Source organism: Solanum tuberosum, unplaced genomic scaffold (assembly GCF_000226075.1).
Source record: "Solanum tuberosum cultivar DM 1-3 516 R44 unplaced genomic scaffold, SolTub_3.0 scf00170, whole genome shotgun sequence".
In the NCBI taxonomy this organism is placed as follows: Eukaryota; Viridiplantae; Streptophyta; class Magnoliopsida; order Solanales; family Solanaceae; genus Solanum; species Solanum tuberosum.
Genome location: NW_006239093.1, coordinates 4374 through 26118, shown reverse-complemented (window position 1 = coordinate 26118; position 21745 = coordinate 4374).

The following is a 21745-nucleotide window of genomic DNA, read 5'->3' as shown; positions in this document are numbered from 1 at the left end:
TTTGGTGCTCATCAGTGATTTGTGTCACCGGGTCGAGTGTCGTTCGTGGCCAAAACTGATGTTGAGGTTACTCCTACCTCTTCGACTAACATCTGGAGGAGGACAACACCGGTGGATACATCTCCAGCTGTTAATTTAGAGGCCATGTAGGCTGATACTATTTTTTCTACTTCGGTTGGTGAGCTGACATCTACGCCTAACTCTTCCACCCTTGCTACTTCTGTTGTTGTTGTTGTCTCCCGTCCCCTATTGACACATGCCATGTTATATAAGATGGGCCACTTTGCCCATTCGGCCGATGTGCATGCTTCGAGGGTTGAGGCAGTTGTCCCCTCTATAATCGAGCGAGTTATTGAACCTGCACTTGTACCCATTTGGAAGGAGTTACAGGTACGTTGCAAATTGATCACAACCCATGGCCTATCATTGGATGTCTGAATTGTTAGGATGTAGTCATGTGAGCCTAGCGACTAACAGGCCTCTAATTCGACAGCCTTAAGAGCTGATATTGTTGGACTCCGCCGTGATGTGGATGAGCTGAAGTCCACGGACATCTCTATGCTATGGGGTGGAGTTAACATTCCTGGAGATCCCTAGTTCAGTTATGCCAGTTTCTTCTAAGATCCCTACGGCTACTGTGACCGGAGATGCTGTTGTAGATGATGATGGTGACGAGGTTGATGCCCCTGAGACTGATGAGGAGGAACCCAGAGATCATAAGGAGGCGGTGTTCGAGGAACTAGAGGACCTGGAGGGTGATTGGGTCTAGGTAACTACGCAGCCCTCACTTCAAGATACATTGATGATTGGTCCCAGTGGATCACAACCCACTATTGGAGGAGAGCTGGGGACTGAAGGACAGACTAAGAGCACCCCAGATACACAACTTTTGCCTTACGCTTAGCCTGATTTGGGGATCTTGACCCTCTTCTCATTTTTGTTTACTTTTTAGACATGCAATTTTTCTTTTTTATTAAGGACACTATTTAGTATTCTTAGTGTGGTGACGGTATCTTGATACCTATCCTCTTGGTTGTATTTATTTTGTTTTGTTTTATTTCATTGGCTGTCAGATGTTTAGTTGGTTTTATTGATTCATAGTTGTTTTTGGATATGAATCGTCTCCTTGTGTTGCTTGAATGGGAATAATGATTGTTGAGTTTACCTCTTTGATCTCTCTTGAATGCTTAATTGTTGAATGTTGTTGATGTTCTCTGATACATTTAAGTGTCGATTGTGATCAATACCGATGACTTGAATAGTGCTCTTGATTGAACGATATGTTTGTGCAAGTCCAGTGAGGGAAATTTTAGTTTCATAAGCCATGTGTGAACTCTTAGCATCTCATTGTGACTAGTCAATTGTCGAAGTGAGTCTTGTAATGATCGTTGCACGCGAGCTTAACTTGTAGAGTCATGATCGATAATTGTGTTGAATGCCTTGTGTTGTGAGGTTTACTTGAAATATGTGTTTGGTGATACCTAGAAGTTGCCCCGTTGGTCCAATTGACTAGCATTAGTGAATGATAGAAATGATCTTAGGCACAAATTTTGGAAGGTGAACCAAATTGCTATTATACCTCTTTCTGACAACCATGTGAGTGTGTGAACATAGCTTGGCACCATTTGAGCCTAACCTTTTTATGGATGAAACATGAACACAAATGGCCTTTTCCTTTCCACCTAAAACCTCCATGAAGCTTCAGTTTGTTTGAATAGGTAACTTAGACCAAAAGCCTTAGTTGGGGGTGTGGTAAGAATGAGGAATGAAATTGAGAAAAAAGTTCATGTAATCCATCCTTGAAGGCATGTCATGTGGGAAAAAGATGGAACCCCTCCATATAAAAAGAGAGAGAGAGAAAGAAAGAAAAGCAACAAGAGAAAAGAAATAATAAAATTGTATTAATTGTGCATTGTGGAAAGAAAAGGGGTCTCTGATGAGCTGTACCAAAAATTTTATGTGCTTGAATATGCCAAGGATGGGTTGCGAAGATGAAAAGAATGAAACAAAAGGAGAATAAGTGAAATTCAAGCCATGCTTCATGAAGTTAGAAGTCACTAAGCAAAAATAATCATACCTTTACCGTCAGCCCAGTTACAAGCCTTGAAAGACCTTGGTGATCTTGCATAAGCCGAATGATGTGTTGATCGGAAAATACGGTTAAGCCTATGGATAAAATCATGCATGTGGTTATCATTGAGAGTGTGAGAGTTGATTATCCTTCCTTAAATTATAATCTTTGATGGGCTTTATGAGAGCATGGAATCATTCTTGATGTGAGGGCATTCAAATCCTCTTGTTGAGAATAAATTTGTATTTAAAGTGAGCATTGCGAGCTTGAACTCATTTGATGATGACTAGTCGTATTTGGAAACTTTTAGTGCACATTGAACATTGCATGTGTAGATTGAATCTCATGTGCATTCATGTTGAGTTTCAAGTAGCACTATTTGTAGACATTCATGTTGGCCTGATTAATTCTGTGTTTTACTAGAGGACAAGCAAAAGTTTAAGTTGGGGTCTTGATGAGTAGGGGATTTTGACTCATTTAGGGCTTATTATTGAAGGATTTAGTGTCCTCAATGCCTATTTTACGCTCATAACTGATGTTAATATGTTGATGTGAAGCAAGGAAGGGTCAAGAATGAGGCAAGGACATTATGATGCAAAAAGGACCGAAAAGGCTAAAGAAGTTTAAGGAAACCAAATCTGGAACTCGCCAAAGACACTCGACGACTCACCGAGTGGACCTTCAGCTTGCCTAAAGTTCCAGCAAAACAACCCATGGACAAAATCAACTTGACGAGCAAAATAGGCAAATCGGCGATTCACCGAAAAGATCGGTGATGGCGATCTAGCTCACCAAAAGTTCCAGAATAATTTGATGAAAGAGCCAAACCAAAGGGAGAGAAGAGGAGCAACTCGGGGGATCGCCGAACTGGTCGGCGAGCCCGACTTACTTCGCCGAGTTGAATTCGTGCTGAAATTTCGAGAACGTATAAATTCAATTTTTGAAAGAAGAAAAGGAGTTCATACACTATTTAACTTTGGGTTTTTTGACTTTTTACATTCTAGAACATTGTCTTTATATTTTGAGTAGATATTTAGAGATTGTGATATTTTTAGCTTTAATTTCAGCATTTGGAAATTGTAGATTGTTACCAAATCAGATGGAAAACATTGTTTGTAACAATTTTTTGTTTTACACTATGCTTGGCTAAAACCCCTTACCTTGGGGTGTGAATATGTAGTTGAATGCATTAATTAGTTAATGGGTGTTGTTAGTTGTTGATTTTAATGTTGTTTTAATGTGGGTTCAATTAATTGTTCATGTTTGAATTGAGGAATTGCAATTGCAATTGCAAATGCAATTCTAGCTTAGATCTCTATGCTTCCCTGTTAAAGAGGTAATAGAGTAGAATCATTTATTGATAGTTGTATTTATTGCGTCTTTAAAATCTAGCTTGAGAAAGTGGGTTTGATTGCATCTGTACAAATCTAGCTTGAAAGAAATGATTAATTAAGGAATTGAGTTGTTTGGTTGTGTTATGCTCGTTGAGGTTTGAAAGAAATCACTTGAAACGCAAAATAGTTTATTAAGAAATGGCTATTGTACTCAAAACCTAGCTTACCCACTGAGATTCAACACATTTGAGTAACTAGTAATCACCTATTACGCAAAATTAGCATTCAACTTATCACACTCCTAACCTCCAATATAGACTTGTTTACTTCCCGTGTTATTTGTCTTAAATTGGTTATTCAAATCCCCCCATTTGATATTAATCATTGAAATTGTGTGATTTGTTTTAATGTTGCAAAAACGCACCTCTACAAATGATTAGGATACATCTTACTTTTTAATTAAATTCTTTAGTGTATCAGTCTCTATGGGATCGACCCCAACTCTTAGTTGGGTTTATACGTGTTAGTGACCGCCTACACTTTGAATTGGAAGAAGTGTAGTTGAGCGTTATCACTTATACGGTTTTGACCTACTATCCTAGTCAACCATAGAAAAGTTTAGAAACCTTTTTAATAATTGGATGAAGTGTAGTTGAGCCTTATTAGGAAGACAAGAAAAAAAATCTAAGAAGTTGTGAATACCTAGACTAAGTCTAAAATTATTAGACATAAGTCTTCTCTTCCAGTCTACAGGGACCTTGTCTGTCTGAAATGAAATCCGAGACATAAAAAGCTATAAGGCTTGAGAGTCTAAGGCAAGACTAATCTATCCTAGAATATGCATGAATATGCTTCGAAAAATAATTATAAATGCAAGTTGGTCACAACAACATGCAACAACACACAAACAACCCCAACTAGGGTAGTACTACTCCTAAACAGAATCGATAAACCCTAAAACGTGGTTTCTTAGAAGAAAAGTACGAATAACTAGGTACTTACCCCCAATTCACACTCATCATCATGAAATCACACATTCAGGCTCAATTTAAATAGAAAGGATGTTGTAGCCTGCCTGTAGGCCGATCGCGCACGCTCCAAATCACAAGGCCATAGCTTTTCCTTTCTGAAGGACATATGGTTGTTGCCACACTATCAAGAATAAGATCACAATGTTAGTACGGCCATTTAGATGCCAAAATCACATAGACTTAAAACAAACCAATTTTGGTATAAAATGAGTATCATAGGACCTGCGTTGTGTATACCGGAAATGACTCCATCGAGAGGTCCTAAATTATGCCTCAAACTTGTGTTCCAAAATAGAACACAATCCTAGGCCTAAAATAGACAACACAACGACATGCAATTTAAATCAACAACCCAAGCTAAGGCATCCCTAAACACACTTTAAATCACCTCAATTAGAGGTTCTTCAATAGCTACCAGTCACCTACCCACGTACACTCGACAATTATGGATGTGTGGGACTTTGCACACATTTCTGACTTAAATTGACAAAGAAATTGCCTCTTAAAAATATCAATAAGAACTCCATTGTAGTTGGTATTTAAATAAGACCAGTCCTCGCTTCTCTTCACAAACGTGAAAGGCCTTCGTGAATACGGGTCTCGCGAAATTAGCGAGGTCCCCAATGAACGAGGCAAGAAGGGACCAGGGGATCTGCAATTGCAGCCAGGAATCCCATGAACTTGGCTCCGTGATTACAACTAGAGCCTCTCGAAGACTACCCTCATGTCAATTGACCCTTGTGAACGTGACCAAGGGCCCACGAACAAAAAGGCCTGCACCAACTGATGTATATCAACTGATTTAGCAAGTTTTGAATCATCGACGCGGTGTTCTGAATTCGTTCTACCCCGTGCATGCAAATGAGATATGCAACCCTACCAAATTTGATATTCTGGACTCAACAGAGTGGTCTAAATTCCTATACAAGGTCGTCTCAACAAAAGGTAGGTCCGAGCCACAAACTTTGTCTTAAGAAAAAATCCACAAGGGTGCTTAGAATAAGCCCGAAAGCCTTGGGATTCAAACTCGTTTACTCATAATGTTGACTAAAGTCAAACTTAGGCCTTAACATGGAAGTTAAAACACCTAAGCGCATAGACTCGCATTGAAAGCCTCAAGATTCATGTCGACCATTCTACTAGCCTAAAATGACCCTTCCGGAGCTGATGGAATCATTAGAATTGGATTTTGAGGTTATATGCTTTAAATCGTTATAAAAACTGACCGTTCAAGGTTCAAAAGCTCAGAAACACAAAAACTCACACTTAAGTGAAATGAACCACCAGGTGACCGAAGTGCCAGTATCAAAAAGTAATAGCTGACTTGGGGTCGCTACAGGAAATCTCTAAATGATGAACATGAGATATAAACATAGAAATGACCTGAAGGTCATTACTTTCATTTATTTTAAATTGTAATTTTGTAATTTCACCAACAAAAACTACTTGACTTTCTTATTTAAACATATATCATCCTTCACTTGTTTATTTTATTTTTTATCAAAAACTATATTATTTGATGACTCAAAGAATATCTATGAGTAAATCCAAATATATTTTCTCTATTGCAATGTTGTTGTCATTTTTTCCTTACAACCATGTTTCTAACTTTTATTTTTAATCGTGGGTCTATTAGAATCAATATTTTTATCACACTAAGATAGGGGTAAAAAAAGTATGTACGTCTTAGTTCTTACCCTTCTCAAACTCACTTCTGCAATTATATTGAATATGTTGTTCTTTACTAGAAAAAACCGACTTCAATAGAGGTTTAAATAAACCCATATTTTGTAATGCGGATCAATTAGAAAAAACTTCTTTATCCTGCAAAGGTAGGGGTAAGATCTATGTACATCCTACCTCCCAGATTCAACTATAAGATTATATTGAATATGTTTTTCACTACCAAAATTTGATATTGGGAAAGATTTTAGTAGCATGAAGGTATGGTGATGTTAAAATAATTGATCATAAATTAAGACAAATTTCCTTACAAAAAGTAAATGTGATCGTCATAATCTTGTCCACAAACCTGGATCAATCACCATAATCATTTCAGCATTAATGACAATGTGATATTGATTGACTTATCTCTTCATATTTTTGGATAGTTTTGAAGGAAGTGGAATTGATAAACTTCCTGCTAGTATTGTTGAGCTTTGTCCATTTATACTTTATAATTTCAGGAAAATCAAATCATTCCCTCGCTATTAAGCTAAAACTATGATCTTGATAACTTAATTATTAATGTGTGTTCAGAATTTTCCCATCCCATTTCAATGAAATATTTTTTCTTTACTAACCATAAATAGCTTGGTCCTAGGGGTTGAAATTTCTCTTTTCGCGGATTGAACATGGTGAAGTTTGGCATTTTAGCTAAGCAACTTTGTAATGAATTAACCAATTATGTGATAACGAATGATTAATTGTAGAAGTGGAAGCTATTGGAAAGAAGAGTCGTGAAGAACGCTATTTTAGAAATTAGGAATGCTAGTGTATCCATTAATATTTTCTTACATTTATTTTTAAAGTTAGATAACATTTCTCTTTCCGGACCTTTTTAGTAAGATTGTAACTTAAAGAATTCTTAACTACAATTCCTATATTTAACTGGGAAAATCTAAGAATCTTCCTTTTTACTCCCATTCTTTGTCCTCGATTAATTGAAAGTTTTTGTTTCTCAAGTTATCCTGATATGTTGTCCATATATTTATGAGGAAGCATCTCACCTATATTTCTTTGCTCTTTTCAATATTCTACTGTTAAAACGGTATTGTGAAATAACTTTGACCATACAAAATAGTAAATTCTTCGAAATTTACTTCATCTGCATTAAAGACCACTCCTCTTCACTTGCAATACAATTATTTTACTTAAATAGTCTTGCCTATAGAAAGAAAGATACGCCAATATTGAAGATGGAAGTTTAGTTAAGGTAAGAATTATCCATATTCTCTTTAGCTAATGATGAAAGAAAATATGGACCATTTTTCTGGAGATGATAATATTGTGCCCTCCTGATTTGATCCACGTAAATCCTTTTCGTAGATACTAAAACAATTGGTCAAAGGTATAATCGATAAGTAGGAAACCTCACATCAATCTATCATCCTCATATACTTTTACTTGTTCACACATTCTTCACGCAATACGATTCAAACCAAAGGGAGGATTTTCAACCTTTAAGGTTGTGACAAAGTACTTGAACATGAGAAGGGTTTAGTTGTTTGCTAGAATCCACTTCTATAGAAGTCTAATGGTTAGGGGAACGTCAATTCTTTAGATTTTTATTTTCATTACTGTATATCATTGTTTGATATCTAAAGAGTAAATTATCCTTTGTCATTGTACATGCGAGTTCATTGAGAGAATAAACAAATTCAATTCATATTGTTCTCAATTTTTTGGAGGAGCTAGAAAACTCTTCCGAGCTACATAATCTTTGGTGATCAACAAATGTCTCGTACTATCATTATTTACAATAGATGGAATTCTGAATGATTATATTCCTACACAATCCGAATGTAAGTAGTTGCAAAAAGGGGAAAAGATACTTTCTATATGAGGAACTTACGAAATTCTTGGAAATTCCATATTTTAAATGTTTTGAAAATATTACCTGATTGGCATTTCTTTACCATATTCCGATACTTCCAACATTACCCTGAATTTTAAAGAAATTCTTTTTTGTCGTATAGGGGATTTTATTAATTAACCAAAAAATATATATATGTTCTGGCCGAAGCCCAAAGTAAAACAACCTTTTTTTAATCTTATTAGGGCAAAGCCCACTTTCAGTAATTCTATCAATAAATTCTAACATCAGCTTCCTCTTGAGCTCACTTTCCTTTCTTTTCACTGTGTTTTTCTCCTTGCTCTAAACTGATTGTTACTCTACTCATTCTTCTCTTGTGGGTTGTACGAAATCCATAACCTAACGTTCTCATCTCCCTTCTTCTCACGCAAGATTGTCACTCAACCAAGGTAATGTAACTCCTATTTTCTCCCTTCTTTTCTTCATCACCATTCTAACTCTTTGTTGTTTCTCCAGCTGAAAGGGATTTTTGTTGGAAAACCATATTCTAGAGTTCTAAAATTTTCTTTTGAGTTTATAAATGGGCTAAAAAGGGAAAGCCACTTAGGGGGAAATCAAAGGAAACTCTTCAATTGTAACACCCCGTATCCTAGAAAGACCAACATGTACACTTTTCAGAAATTGCAGGTGCCAACGATGGGTGCCACCTACGGACCGTAGGTTGACTCACAAATCGTAGGTGGGGTCCGTAGTTGGCCACCTCAACTCTTTCCCCAGAAGCCCAGAAAAATCCAGCTAAGTCCTGAACCATGGCAGGACCTACGAATCGTAAGTGGGACAACAGTCTGTGGTTCAGACCCAAGCCTTCAGCTCCCTAACGCCAAACAACGGACTGACAGGACGGGCCGTCGGTCCATCGACGGTCCGTCAGTCAGGCCCGTTGTTGGCCCTGTCAGGTTTTAAGTTATGGTCATTTTGGTCTTTTCCTCTATGTGTAGGGCACCTAAACTACGTCGTTTAACGCCTAAACTAAATCATTTTTGTCAGTTTAAGCCTAGTAACTAAGTCAGAACTTACCCTAATCAATTCATTCTCCAAAAATTGATCAAACCAGAGCAAAAGGAGAAGAAACAGTCGAACAAACCCTCTCCAAGAACGCAACAAGTTTTCTTCATTTCCAGCCCCGAAATTGAAAGATTTCTCTGTGAATTTTGTCACCAGGTATGTGGGATTTCACTAGTGGGTTCCTTTCATCAACTACGTCCCTAGAATTCAGTCATATTCTTGATTCCCTTCATATTATCTAGACCTGGGTTTCTTGAACTTTAGAGAATCTCTGTGATTTAGCTGTTAGAATATTCCTAATCAAATTTTCATGTTGTTGTAACACTGTTGCTTAGTTCCTTGCATGAAATTCAGAACCATAGTTGTGTAGATTCGTTTAGTTCATGAATTTTACTAGATAGGACAAATGAACAAATATACATGCCTCAATTTTTCAAATGTTTCATTATCAGTAAATAATGTTGCATTTTCAGTTAGTATGTCAGAATATTAAGCTATCCAGTGTATTTCAGTTATGTTGTATTGTACACATTTCCAGTTGGGAGTAGGCTTAACACCCAGTTGGACTAGGGTCGGTCACCCTCATAGTCCCAGAACTACGCGCCCTCGTAGGATATATGTCCCCTATGTGGGCATCAGATTTAGTGATCACACTAGTCATGCCTCTATACTCTGGCAAGGTATATTGGGTCCTCTCGATGGGGAATATACATCAGGCTATACGTTTAGCTCACGTGGTTTTATGTCGGTTATTAGTAGCTCCCATAGTTAGACTCTACTGCATTTTACCACGTTCCCAGTTATATCTCATTATTCAGTTTCAGCATGTTATGTACTTGGTCATTGCATTCAATTTAGTTCATATTCAGTATATTCATCATGTTCAAATTATATCATTGCTTAGTATGCTTTGTTCAGTTATATGTTTGTTCAGCTTTATCCTATTTTGCATGCTCAGTACCTTCCAAGTACTGACACATACTCTGCGCTACATCTTTTCGTAATGTAGGTTCAGACCCTCAGCCTTCAGATCACGTGTTGATCGGTTCCCTATCTGTATTCAATAGTATTAGTGGTGAGTCCTCATTCTTCGAGGGCGATACACATGTTCTTTTACATTCAAACTTTCATTTTAGTTTCAGTTTTGCTAGAGTTAGTTGGGGGTCATGTCCCAACATATCTAGTCAGTTAGAGGCTTATATTTCAGACATAGACAGATTCAACTTTAGTATTTTGAGTTATAGTCCAGTATCATTACCTCTTATTCAGTATTTATATGTTCAGACTAGTTATGGGTATTCCCCATCATTCAATATATCTCATGTTTTAAGCATGCACACAATATCTCTTATTTCAATAAATCTTAGCATGCTTGATATGCCAGCTCAGGGTTAGCTTTGGGTCACTTGTGATCCTAGGTCCCATAGCGTCAAGGGGATAGCCTCGGGGCATAACAAAGTTGGTATCAGAGCAAGTTTTAAGAGTCCTAGGATGTCTGCAAAGCCGCACTAAGTAGAATCCCTTTCATGAGTGTGGAGCGCACCCTACTTATGAGGGGTACGCTACAGAGTGTTTTAGGAAATGAAACTTCACTTTCTTATTATTCTTATCGTGAGTGGGTATGATCTCCTTTCTAACTCGACGTTATGCATTTCAGATCATGCCTCCTCGTAGAAATTATGCAAGGAATGCGAATGCCCACAATGCTAATGAAGTTCATCCAAATTTAGAGGTTTCGAATGTAGGGTTTCGTAATGCTATTCATCTTTTGGCTCAGAGTGTAGCCAACTAGAACAATCAGCACGTTCTAGTTCTTACAATTACTAGTGGTGGATCAGTGGCAGTTAGGGTCCCTAATTTTGTTAGGATGAATCTGCCTGAGTTTCTAGGGTCGCATGTTTGTGAAGACCCCAAAACTTCATTGATGAGGTCAAGAAAATCTTTGGAGTGATGCAAATGACTCGAAATGATAAGGTAGAGTTTGCATCCTACCAGCTTAAGGACGTGGCGCACATATGGTTCACGCAGTGGAAGGAAAACAAGTGTGATAATTCAGCTCCTGTGATTTGCGAGTGTTTTACCAGAGCTTTTCTAGATAGGTTCTTTCCAAGAGAGTAGAGGGAGGCCAAGGCTCAGGAATTTATGTATTTCAGACAAGGTTCTATGTTAGTCCAAGAGTACAGGATTAAGTTCACCAAGCTCTCCAGGTATGCTCCTCATATGGTTGCCGATCCCAGGGCACACATGAGTAAGTTCCTATTTGGTGTATCTGACTTGGTGAAGACAGAGTGCAGAAATGCTATGTTGTTGGAGGATATGAACATCTCTAGGCTCATGACTCATGCTTAGCTGGTTGAGGGAGATAAGCTTAGAGAACTAGCTAAGGACCACAAAATGGCTAGAATAGGCAACTATTATTACTCTCCGCAGAAATCGGGTGGTGGAAATTGCTCACAGTTTTAGCAGAAATCTATAGCCCCACAACCTTCATCAGCTAGTGCTCCATCCCCCAAGTTTCAATAGGATCAGAAAGGTAGGACATCAAGCTCTAAGTCTTAGTGGAGTGTTTCAGGGACCAGAACCTACCCAACTTGTCCAAAGTGTGGTTAGAACCATCCGGGTGAGTGTCTTGCAGGAAATGAAGGATGTTTTGGGTGTGGTCATACTGGCTACAGGTTGAGAGATTTACCTTCTTCTAAACAGGGACACGAGGTAACACTAATAGGGCTCAGTCTACAGCTTCAGCAGCACCAGCAGGTCACCTAACTCAGCAGGGTACTTCATCTAGTACAGGTGGCAGTCAGCGCCATAACAGGTTGTATGCTCTCCAAGCTTGCCAGGACCAGGAAGATTTTCCTGATGTGATCATTGGTACGTTACGAGTCTTTCATTTAGATATTTATGTGTTGTTAGATCTAGAGGCTACTCTTTCCTTTGTAACTACATATATAGAGGTAAACTTCGATGTCAGTCCAGAAACTATTTCAGAACCCTTTTCAGTCTCTACTCGTGTTGGTGACCCAGTTATAGCTAGACGAGTATATAGAAATTTCCCTATCACAGTCTCTCAGAAAGTCACCTCAATAGATCTTGTAGAGTTAGAAATTGTAGACTTTGATATCATTCTAGGCATGGATTGGTCACATTCCTATTATACCTCAGTCGATTGTAGAACTCGGATCGTTCGTTTCCAGTTTCCATACGAGCCAGTCTTAGAATGGAAGGGTAGTAGCTCAGTGTCTATGAGTCGATTTATTTCTTACCTTAAAGCTAGAAAGATGATTTCCATGGGGTATATCTATCATCTAGTTCGGGTTAAGGATTCCAGCTTTGAAACACCAATCTTGAGTCAGTCCCAATTGTAAGTGAGTTCTTAGAAGTGTTTTCAGAAGATCTTCCTAGAGTTCCTCCCGAAATGGAAATCAACTTTGGAATTGATCTCCTTCCAGATACCCAACCTATTTCAATTCTTCCTTATAGAATGGCTCCAGCTGAGCTTAAGGAATTGAAAGAGCAGTTGAAAGACCTTCTAGATAAGGGCATCATCAGACCCAGTATTTCCCCATGGGGTGCTCTAGTGTTGTTTTTCTAAAAGAAAGATGATTCTCTTAAGATGTGCATTGACTATCGACAGTTGAACAAAGTCACAATCAAGAATAAGTACCATATCCCTAGAATTGATTACTTGTTCGACAAACTTGAGGATGCTAGTCATTTTTCGAAAATAGACCTCAGATCTGGTTATCATCAGCTCAGAGTCAGAGATAGTGAGTTCCCAAAAATAGCCTTCAGAACTCGGTATGGTCATTATAAATTTTTAATTATGTCATTTTCACTAACCAATGCTCTTGCATCTTTCATGGACTTAATGAACAGGGTGTTCAAGCAGTATTTAGACTTTTTCATTATTTTATTCATTGATGATATCCTCATTTACTCTAGGAATGATGAAGAGCATTCGAATCATCTAAGAGGGGTTCTGCAAACTCTCAAGGATCACCAGTTATTCGCTAACTTTAGAAAATGTGAGTTTTGGTTACAATCAGTTGCTTTCCTTGGACATATAGTGTCTAACGAGGGGATCCAGTGGATTCTTAGAAAATGAAGGCAGTGAAGCAATGGCCCAGACCCACCTCTCCTACAGATATCAGAAGTTTCTTGAGTTTAACTGGTTGTTACAGAAGGTTCGTGGAAGGATTTTCATCCATAGCTTCTCCATTAACTAAGTTGACTCAAAAAAAGGTTAAGTTTCAGTGGTCAGATGAGTGTGAGAAGAGCTTCTCAGAATAGAAAACTAGGTTGACTAAAACTCTTATTTTGACTCTACCAGAGGGTTCAAACAGTTATGTAATCTATTATGATGCATCCAGAGTCGGCCTGAGTTGTGTGTTGATGCAACGATGGAAGGTTATAGGCTTATGCTTCTAGGCAGTTTAAGGTTAATGAGAAGAACTATCAGACTCATGACCTCGAGCTTGCAGCCATAGTATTTGTCCTAAAGATTTGGAGACATTACTTGTATAGTGTTCACGTAGACGTGTTCACAGACCATAAGAGCCTTCAGTATGTGTTCACCCAGAAAGAGTTAAATCTTCGCCAAAGGAGATGACGTGAATTTCTTCAAGGACTATGATCTGAATGTGCTTTACCATCCTAGTAAGGCCAATGTAGTAGTTGATGCTCTTAACAGACTATCTATGGGTAGTGTAGCACATGTTAAAAAGAAAGGAAAAAATTAGCAAAAGATGTTCACTGGCTAGCTCGCATATCAGATGATGGTGTAATAGTTCAGAATGGATCAAACTCTTCATTGGTAATGGAGGTTAAGGAGAAACAAGTCAGTGATCCTATATTTCTTCAATTAAACAGTGCAGTTCATCAGCAGAAAATTGAGGTTTTCTCCAAAGGAGGAAATGTGGTGCTTCGCTACCAGGGTCATTTATGTGTTCCTAAGGTGAGTGAGTTGAGACAACAGATCCTTATAGAAGCTTATAATTCTAGGTATTCTATTCATCCAGGTGCCACCAAGATGTACCGTGATCTGCGTGAAGTCCTTTGGTGGAATGACATGAAGAGGGATATAGCAGATTTTGTAGTTAAGTGCCCTAATTGTCAACAGGTGAAGGTAGAACATTAGAAACCAGGAGGTATGACTCAAGAGATTAACATTCCTACATGGATATGGGAAGTGATAAACATGGACTTCATTACAGGTTTACCTCGTACTCGCAGATAGCATGCCTCTATTTGGGTAGTAGTAGACAGATTTACTAAGACCGCCCACTTTTTGGATGTTAAGACTACAGATTCAGAGGAGGACTACGCTAAACTCTACATTAATGAGATAGTCAGATGTATGGGGTTCATTTGTCTATCATTTCAGATAGAGGTCCTCAGTTCACCTCTCATTTCTTGAAGTCGTTTCAGAAAGGTCTTGGTACCTAGGTAAATCTCAGCACAACATTTCATCCACAAATGGATGGTCAGGTAGAGCGTACCATTCAGACCCTAGTATACATGTTGAGAGCTTGCGTGATCAACTTCAAGGGTAGTTGGGATAATCACCTTCCTCTTATAGAGTTCACTTACAATAACAATTTTCATTCTAGCATTCAGATGGTCCCCTATGAGGCATTGAATGGGTGTAGATGTAGATCTCCAGTTTGTTGGGTTAAATTAGGCAAAGCAGCCTTGATAGGGCCAGATTCAGTTCATGATGCTATGAAAAAAGTTCAGCTCATCAGAGATAACTTTAAGACAACTCAGAGTGGTTAGAAGTCTTATGAAGATGTGAGGATGAGGGACTTAGAGTTTGAGATTGATGATTGGTCTTCCTGAAAGTGTCACCTATGAAGGGTGATGAGATTTGGCAAGAAAGGGAAGCTCAACCCTAGATATGTAGGTCTTTAAAGGATCTTGAAAAGGGTTGGTAAAGTGGCTTATGAGTTAGAGTTGCCAGCAGAACTAGCAGCAGTCCATCCAGCCTTTCACATTTCCTTGTTGAAGAAATGTGTGGGTGATCCAGCATCTATAGTACCATTAGAAAGTGTGTTTATGAATGATAGTCGCACTTATAAAGAGGTGTCAGTTAAAATTCTTGATTGTCAGGTTCGAATGTTAAGAAACAAAGAAGTCACTTCAGTTAAGGTTTTTTTGAGTAGTCAGTCCGTAATGGAAGCTACTTGAGAAGCATAAGAGGCCATGAAGGCCAGCTTAAGGTAGTAGTTCCTCTCCAGTCTTTCAGTTACTCTTGTGTAAATTAAGTCTTAGTATCAAGTTATTTCAGTTAGTCTTGCATTTTTCAGCGTATTTGCATAACCTTAGAACTCAGTTTAGTCAGATATCAGTTTTTGTACTTAGTGGTAGGGATTGCATCTCTTTCCCTCCATATTCAGCTAGTTTAGACTTCATTAGAGGATGAATGTTCCCAAGGGGGAGATAATGTAACACCCCGTATCCTAGAAAGACCAACCAACAAACTTTTTGAAGTTGCAGGTGCCATCGACGGGTGCCACCTACGGACCGTAGGTGGGGTCCATGGTTGTCCACCTCAACTCCACGGACCGAATATGGATTCCGATGTATACGCCCCACCGAGAGGACCCAATATACCTTGCTAGGGGTATAAAGTAATGACAGTGGCATGATCACTAATATTGATGCCCAATAGAAGGGACTTATAATCCTACATGGGCACGTAATTTTGGGACTACGAGGTTACGCTTAACCCTAGTACAACTCGGTGCTAAGTCTACTCCTAACTGAATACATATAAAGCTGAAATGCACTAAATACTGAATAGTTCAAAATACTGATATGCTAACTGAGAATGTGACCTTCAAAATATAGAGCATGATTTTCAGTTTAACTGTCTTAGAAAGTATAATTCATAAACTAAGATAATTTACACAAACTAGTGTTTTGATTTTATACAAGGAATTATGCAACGTTTCCAAGAACACATGATATTTAGACAGCGGATTCTATAGCAACTGAAATCACAACAAATTCCCAAGATTTTAACCCTAGGTCTAAACAAACTATGTAGAATCGAGGAACTGACTTAATTCTAGGGACCTAATGAATGAAAGGAACCCACTAGTGAAATCCCACATACTTGGTAACGAAATCTACGGAGAAATCCTTTGGATTTCACGGCTGAACTTCGAAGAACACTTCTACTTGTTCTTGGAAGAGCTGGTCGCCTCTTTCTCTTCTCTCCGCTCTACGTCCAGTGATTTTATGAGATTAAGGGTTTTAGGTAGTTTCTGACTAGTTTATTAAGCTTAATCTGAGTAAAACGACGTAGTATAAGCATTTAACGTCGTGGTTTAAGTGCCCAACACATAGGGGAAAATACTAATGTGACCCTGATTTAAATTTTGCCGAAGTGGCTTCAAGACAGGCTTCACGGGCCTTCATGATGACCAAGGCCCATCAAGCAGCTCGTGAAGATGCCCTGCCATACAAGGCTTCACTAAAATGGGCATAACATTTTACTCCGAGCTTGGATGATGGAAAACTCGGTGGCGTTGGAAAGACGACTCAATTATCTTTAGTTTGATAGGTCATGAGCAACCTAATTCATTTTGTGCTGAAAGATATGAGTTTTTTAAGTTGACCCTAAACTCTAAGTCTGATAAGTCAGCTTCACAAACGACTTCACGATCCGTGTGAAGCTCCACGGACCGTTTAGACGTTTGTGGTGCTTAACCAGTGACTTTGGAGGGAAAACCTCACTTAAAAGTTGGCAAATTGACTTCAAGACAGACTTCACGGGCCATCATTATGACCAAGGCCCGACAAATTGACTCAGCTTGACAGGGCTTCACTAAAATGAGCATAACATTTTACGCTGAGCTCGAAATTAGGCAAACTTTGTGGCGTTGGAAAGAGAACTCAAAGATCTTTAAATTGATAGGTTGTGCGCCACCTAATTCATTTTGTATTGAAAGATATGACTGTTTGAAGTGACCCAAACCTCAAAGTCTATCAAGCCTCTTTCATGAGCCACTTCAAGGCTTGTGTGAAGCTCCACGGACTGTCTAGTGCCCTGTGGTACTTCACAGTTGCCATGTTGGTTCTGTGTCCCCCTTAGGGACCACTTCATGGCTCGTTTGGAGCTCCACGGACCGTTTAGTGGTCTGTGGTCTTTAACCTTTTTGTTCGGTGCATAACTACGAGCAGAGTGACCGTCGTGGTCCTCTTCACGGCACGTGAACCCCTTCGTGGTTTGCCCTTCTTTCTTATTCAATCATAGTTCTGATTTTTGAGGTGTTACATTTAAACTACAAATTTTGTAATTTTTCTATTCTTTTTCATAAAACAAGAAAGATTGTGAGAGTTGTTCAATATGCAATTACAACAATTTTTTTGAGTAAATATGACTAATCAACAAAAATAAATGCAACAAGGAGAATGGAATAACTGAACTTCAAATGAGAAGACTATCTAGATAATTAATATGTGCTCATTTTCATAGCCATGAGTACAATTATGCAACAACAACCAATTGTCAAGAAGTTCAATGATTTTTTGTTGCACAAACTACAACTTGAGGTGAATCTGTGTAAGTCTCATAGTGTTGGCGAAAAAGTATTTGATCAAAAACATGTTTGAAGAGTCCAAACTAGGTTTAATAGGTACTCCTCCATTTCTAATTTATTTGTTGTACATTTATTTTTATTCAGTTTAATATAAAATGTTTTTCTTGGGGGTGGGGGGCATCTTAAAGACCACAAAATTAAAAGACATTTTTATATATTCTACTTATCCTTAAATTAAAAGTAATCTTTATTCTTTGAAATTTCATGTCAAACTAAGACTAGACAAATCTATATCCCTTTGTTGTCTATAATTAGAGAGATTTTCTCGAACTTTTAAACTGCGAATTTTGTAAGTTTTATATTCTTCTTGTTAAAATAAGAAAGATTGTGAGAGTTGTTCAATTATGCAATTACAATATTATGGTGGGTAAACTAGACAGATCAACAAAAATTGATACAACAAGGAGAATGAAATAACTCAATTTTAAAAGAGAAGACTATCAAGATAATTAATTTGTACCCATTTTCATAGCCATAAATATACTTTGGCGGCAACTTCTACTTGACAAGAAGTTCAATCTTGATTTTGTGTTGCACATACCACGTACAACTTGGTATTCAAGCTGTGTAAGTCTCAAACTGTTGGAGAAAAATGATTTGATCAAAAACTTGATTGAAGAGTCCAAACTAGACTTAATACGCACTCCTCCATTTCAAATTTATTTGTTGTACTTTTATTTTTATGCAGTTTAATATTGAATGTTCTTTTTTCTTGGGGTGGGGGCGCTTCTTTAAGATCACAAAGTTAAAAGACATTTTTATATTTTCTACATATCCTTAAATTAAAAGTATTCTTTATTTTTTTAAATTTCATGTTAAATTAAAATTAACAAATCTATATCTATCTATACTACCTTAAAAGAATGTACTATGTAACTTAAATGTTAAATTATTATAATACCCCAAACATAAAACACAAAATTTAGTATATTGTGTATATTTTGTATCTTACTATATTTATTTATTTATATAATATTATATTATATTATATTTAAAGCAGACACCTTTTCACATTGAAAGGTTATGACATTTCCAAAGAGTAATAACTTTTTTGATGAGTTGTAACCTTTTCGAAGGGTTGTGACTTTTCTACAGGATTGCGACTTTTCCGAAGAGTTATGAATTTTCCGAATGGTTGTGACTTTTGCAAAGAGTTATGACTTATTCGATGAGTTGTGACCTTTTTGAAGGATTGTGACTTTTTACAAGGTTGTTACATTTTTTTGATAAGGCACAATAAGCATTTTTAGGAAACTCCTCTATTTATAGCCAGCAAAGGTAGTATGAATATATGCTTATTATGTCTTATCAGAAAATATTGATAATTGTGGTATGTGAAACTTTGTTGGCATGCATCTGATGTTATTCTTTCCAATAAGTTCTATAAGCCTTCAAGATTACATATGTATTTAATTATGTGTATTTATAATTTCTTATATTTATCCATTGATTATAGGCACACAAATTTTGTTTGAATCTGCTATATTGTTGTACCATTTAACATCATATAAATTATCAAATTTGGGGTATGCAAGCGATGTACTGATATGAGTATGTTTTACTTTTATCCTGCCCAAGTAATAAGCCTTTTGTTAAATAAATAGTTGTTATACATGAAGATAGTTTATTGCATAAAATATGTTTACTTTAATTTTTCTATCTTTATGATTACAACTAGATAGATATAATAAAATTTAAAAGGTTTAAATTTAAGGAGATTAGTAGCTAATCTACCACCACTTAAGTTTCTCACTCAAATTGATTGATTTTCATTTAACTTTGTATTCTTAATTTATGATTGTATTGTCGAGAGTTGTTTAATGGAATAAAATTGGGTTTAATAGGAATAACTGAAAATTATATGTAGGCTTTGGAGAAATTGAAGATATAAGGCATATAAACGAGAAAAGGATCTTATGATGTTGGTCTGATTTTGTAGAAGAAAATAGGAGAATGATATTGTTGATGGTGAGAAGAGGGATGAATTTATTAAAGAAGCAAAAAGAATAATATGGGAGAAGAAGAGATCAGTTGTATGGTCAAAATTTCTTTAAAGTATTATCCTATTATAGTAAAACAAATTGAAGTTCAAAAAACTTGGGAGAAGAAGGGCTAGTATGCTTTAGAGCTTTTTTGGTTGATGTTATTTTGGTTAGAAGAATGTGTATTATGAAGAAAAAAAATTGTTATTGAAAGCTACTGCTTTGGATTACAAGGTTGGTAATTTCTCCGTTGCTTGAAGTTATGTTGTGTCATTTCAAGGCAATCGTACATCAACCTCAGCCCAAATGTAGTCTTAGAGTCCAAAATAAAATTGTCGCCCCTTCCGGGGATCTCTAATTTCTTCATTGACAACGTCATTGTTTCATATACAATGATGAGATTTTCTGTTTTTGAGATATTCCTCTGAGAGATAATGACATTGCATGCCTATATTTTTTGGTTTTTTGATTATCCTTATTTATTTATACAGAATTTTATCACTGGATATTATGAGTACTTTAAAGATTGAAAGTTGATTGAAGAATGAATTCTAAAAAGGGACAAAAATATTATTTTGGTGTTGTTTCAAACTTCTTATTCTACTTCTATTTGTTTGAGTAACAAAATCAATAACAAAAAGTAGTGAACATTTGGTCTCGGACAAGTAGATTGTCTCTAATTTATTTTTTTGTTTATGACCTGTATTGATTTTCGAAAACTTTCAATTAATAATATATTTCCCAAGGAGTATATATATATAACGTAAACACATAAAGTCGTGATGGCATTACTGCTTTTCCTCTTTCTTTTTTGTTTTATCAGTTTTTAAATTGTGTTCCTTAATCTTTGTAATTTGTTTATAGATGTTTCTTTACTATACTATATATGCTATAAACTATCGTTTTGGTCTATAAAAATGTGTTACTTATGAAATGTTTGAGTATACACAATCAGTAATCAGTCAATCGTTATTGGCAATTACTTTATCCGTTCGAAAATACTTTTCATGTTTCATTTTATTATGAGAATAGGGAGCTGTTCCTGTACAAGTTGTCTCCCATTCAGCTGTTTATGTACTAATGATGTATCCATGAACCCAATGGGTATCAGGTAGTCCATAACTTAGCTTATTAGATTTTGTATGTTGTTTTTAATGTGTTCTTGATATTGTAAAGGTTTCCCACTTTTGGTATGCAACTTGTATACGTGTGCTTATTTTCCATCATTAATGTAATGTCATTATCTTTAAAAAATCTGAGATCGTTTGGACGTGTGAAGATGAGATGCGTAGATGTACCAATGAGGAGGTGAGAGAGGTTGGTTATAGAGAGAGGTGATAAGACAGAATATGACACATCTTCAGATTATCGAGGAAATGACCTTAAATAGAACGGTGTGGAGGACACATATTAGGATAACGTGGTAGTATGTAGTACAGAGTTTGCTTGCTTAGGGTGGTTGGTGTTTGCCATTGTATAGTTCATGTTTTTGATACATAGCATTGTTTATTCTGTTTTTTAAATAATCTATCCAAGTATGATGTTTATTAAGCATCACACTGTTATGTTGTTGTCTTTGCTTTCTTTTGACAAACTTTGTAGTGTTTCCTTGTTACTTACTATCTTTTTCTTTGTTGTTTTCTTCTATTTCACTTGAGCCAAGGGTCTTTCAGAAGCATTATTTCTACCTTACCAAGATAATGATACGATCTGCATATATTTTATCATCCCCATATCTCACTTTTGGAATTTCACTAGATATGTCATTAAACTATTTTTTTAATATGACAGTTTGGTACACTAAATAGCGGGATTCAAAAAAGTCAAAAGCAAGGGTCTCACTACTAAAAAACTGCTAAAAAATGACGGAAGAAAAAGCGATGGACAGCGTCGCTCCAAAAAAGCGACGGACTAAGAGATGCCGTCCGTCGCTTTTTAATTAAAATAATTATTTTTAAAATTATTTTACAAAAAGCGACGGACTGCATCTCTTAGTCTGTCGCTTTTTATTAAAAATAATTATTTATAAATTAAACAATAACCACGTTGTCCGTCGTTTTAATTTATTTAATTTTATTAATTAGTTTTTAAAAAAAGCGACGGACGGCATCTCTTAGTCCG